At 41.0% G+C, this 3,563-nt stretch overlaps 1 protein-coding gene across 1 annotated transcript in view; it reads left to right on the top strand.

The window, feature by feature from the left end:
• LOC101563306 (Bardet-Biedl syndrome 4 protein-like) overlaps positions 1-3,563 on the top strand; it is a 21,644-nt gene that overhangs the window by 1,548 nt on the left and 16,533 nt on the right. The window lies entirely within an intron of this gene.

Below are 3,563 nucleotides of genomic sequence, written 5' to 3'. Positions count from 1 at the left end.
TAAGATTTCACTAAAAAAAAAAAGTAATAGGAATTCAACAATGTTTGCTATATTCCATGGTGCTATCTACCTGACAAGATGTCCTGTAGATTTTTAGAAGACTACTTGCATTCAAGAGAAGGAACAGTCTGGAGACAAGGTGATGAGTTTAACCACTATTTCCATGAAGAGGGAAGACTCTGCAGGAGCCTGACCAAGGCAGTGTCTGCAGTCAGCTGCAGGCTGCCGACTGTTCAGGACTGGGGAAGCCAGGTAAGAGCATGGAAAAAGACTCCCTTTGGGTTCCCGGGTGATGAGTGTGCTCATCACTGAGGTAGATGATGCTCACAGATGTTTCAGGAAAAGCACAAGTTGGACTGAAATGCTTGGGGCACATCTTAGCGACAGGTGGGTGATGGCTTGCTTCACATCCTAGACTTCGGGATTCAAGGTTATGCATGCATCCGTGATGGCTGAAGAGGTAAGACAAGCCCTTTGGATGGGGCAGATTCTTGAGATTTCATGTGTGGAACAACGTGTAGGAGTGACAACTAGCCCATTCCACTTGTAGGAATAGGAGCCTCAGGTGGAGTTGAGAACTTACCCCAACTACATTCTTGTTCTCTCTGCCTACCCCTTCAAAATGCTATACAATGCAAATGGTGCACAGGTCACAGAACAAAGGCTATTTGAACCCTGGGGTTCCTTGCCCTGAGAGGAGCCTAGAAAGGGAAGCAGAGTCACTGCCTGTAGCCCTGGCATGCTTACATCCTGCACATCCCAGTGCCAGCCTTCCCAACTCTGCATAACACCGGGCACTTCAATCCAAGAGGCTTGCATATAACAGACACTCCATAAAAGAGGCCCAAGATGTATGAAAGTAATTCACAGATCCATTAAGACCATACTGATTAATACAATACTATGCAATGTATTAATTATTGAAACTGTCCTACTAATTGGTTTTGAAACTGTCTCATTGCTATTTGTTTCTCAATAAAATTATGTTTTAAAAAGTCAGAATGACCCTAAGAGGTAAATGTTTTAAATAGACTTAGCACATCGAGACAGCCAAGGCAGCACAACTAAAGACATTCATGAAAGAGGACTTCCAGCAGTGCTACGGAAAGTGGAAGGATGGTGGGATGAGTGTGTTTGAAGTGATATTTTGTGGGGGTCTCATAGCCATATGTCTTTTACTGTAATAAATTTTTTTAAATGCAAAAAAGACTGTACTGGGGCCAGGGAGATGGCTCAGTAGAATAAGCTTTTGCCTGGTAAGCACAAGGGCCTGAGTTCAATCCTTGGTTCTGAAAAAAAAAGAAAGAAAGAAAGAAAGAAAGAAAGAAAGAAAGAAAGAAAGAAAGAAAGAAAGAAAGAAAGAAGACTGTACTGAGCATCAACATTACCACATCCACATTAAACCTTTCCTCAACAATCCACCTACTTGCTGGATGCAAACATAGTGCTGTTCTGGTATCTCCTCCTCGGACATGATGCCACCATCTGCCTAGTTATATGAGCCAGCGACTTATTCATTCATTCACTGATTAATTCATTCACACAGTATTATTCAAGAAGTTGTGATGTGCCAAGGAACATTCCAGGCAGTGGGGACACAGATTGCTTGACCTCAAGAAGTTCACATTTTACTGGAGAAGATAGGCAATAATCACATCAGTGTATGTCTTTACACTTACTAGCAAGATATTTCAGCAAGGTAAGGAGACAGCACCGGGTTAGATGTTTGAGCAGAAGTCAAGTCAGTGGAGGAATGGGCCACAGGCTGATCCAGAGAAAGGTCACTGAGAAATAGGACTGTTGGGAGTGAATTTGGTAGAGGTCTACTGTCCCTCTTGTTGTTGCTCATGCCCCTCATTGCCCTTATATCCAATCCCTCACCCCTTCCACTTTTCTCTACTCATTCACCACCCTCTTACTTCAAGCTACTGGACTCTCCTGCTTTGATTCTGCACAGCACCTCCTTACTGCTGTCCTGGCTTTCCCATCTGCTCCTTTCCATCTACCCCTCAGGCTGCAGCCAGTGCTCTTTGCAAAATGCATATCTGCGCATGAGGCCTAAACCCCCTCAGAAGTTTCTTACTGTTCATATACATACAGCATCATCCTTCCTTGGCCAGAAAAGCTCAGCAGGGTCCAGCCGCCCCCAGACTCATTTTATAACATCTCCACACCTCAGTCTCTCTCACCCCTGGGGGTAGTGACTTTCTTGCACACACATTTGTACATGCTTGCTACTCTCCCCAACTCAACTTTCCCTTTATAACTTTTGTTTGTTTTGTGGACTGCAGAACATCTAAAGAATTGCTCCCTTGAAATCCAACTTGAACAGCTTCCTTTTTTTAACCTGTTTAGAACAATATATCTCTTTTCCACAGCATGCATGTACACAATCTTTGTCATGATTCTTCAACCGATACTCTGCCTACTTTTAATAACTCCAAAAACTGACATGAGGCTAACATGCTGTAGATTCTCATTTCCTAATAGCTGAATGAATGAATGAATGAATGAATGAATGAATGAATGAATGATGAACTAATGAACAGCAGTTGCTTGTGAGGGAAAGGAAGCACGTAGCTCTCTCCTTGTTGAGAGGCAGAATAAGCTTGGGGACTTGGAGATGGCACATATTATGAATAAGTGAGCTCTGGATCCCAGCCCAGAGCCAAGGATGGCAGAACTACCCACAACCCCAGACCAGACAGAAAGAGGGGGCACTCTTCTGAGAGCAATTCAGCCTGGCACAGAAGCCAACTTCATTTAAAGAGGGATAGCACTTTAATTATCGTGACACTCCAAAGGGCTGATACAGCCGAGAACTAATTGCTGGCAAAGGCTTCATGGGTGAGGTCAAGGTACAAGATAGTGAAGCTGCCAGCATGAAGAAACAATGGCGTGTTGAATTAGTATGCCAGAAACATGCCAAACGTATTCATTGTCTTAATAGCAATGCTAAAATATATTAGATATTTGGGAGTTTATTATTCATATTAGTTATTATATGGAAATCAAATTTTATCTCTAAACTGCAATCAAATGATGTTTTCTATTAAAACTTTAATAGCAGTGCTATGGGTTACATATTAAGAATCTAGTTTGGTTATAACTCAGAATTTTTTTTTATTTTGCTATGAATCATCATGCAAACGAAACAAAATGAATTGAAAAGTCTTTTCTTTGGTGAAACAAACACTTTAAGAGTTCAAAGTAGTAATCTTGTCTCAGTGAAATAAAAAAAGATAAGCATTAATGGAATCAATTCATATTTTAAAAAATAATTTACCTTTTCCCCTATCATGCTGTCCTATAGAATCAAAAATGAGAAAGGTCTATAATAGGTCAATTAACCAAGTATTATGTCAAGATAGAACTGCACACACAAAAGTTACATTTCTTGTTATATAAGTCTTCCTTTACCTTGGTCTTAGCCATCCAGCAGAAAAGTATAAAAACAAGGTATAAGAAGTAAAGCCATATTAGTATGCTGAGCTGTAAAAGGCTCAAGTCAACAACTTCTGACATTGCTAGTCTTGTGGATAACCCACTACTATTATGGACTA

Source organism: Octodon degus, unplaced genomic scaffold (genome assembly GCF_000260255.1).
Source record: "Octodon degus isolate 3935 unplaced genomic scaffold, OctDeg1.0 scaffold00003, whole genome shotgun sequence".
NCBI classification, from domain to species: Eukaryota; Metazoa; Chordata; class Mammalia; order Rodentia; family Octodontidae; genus Octodon; species Octodon degus.
Note: the sequence above shows the minus strand (reverse complement) of the source record. Positions and strands in the feature narration are given on the sequence as shown.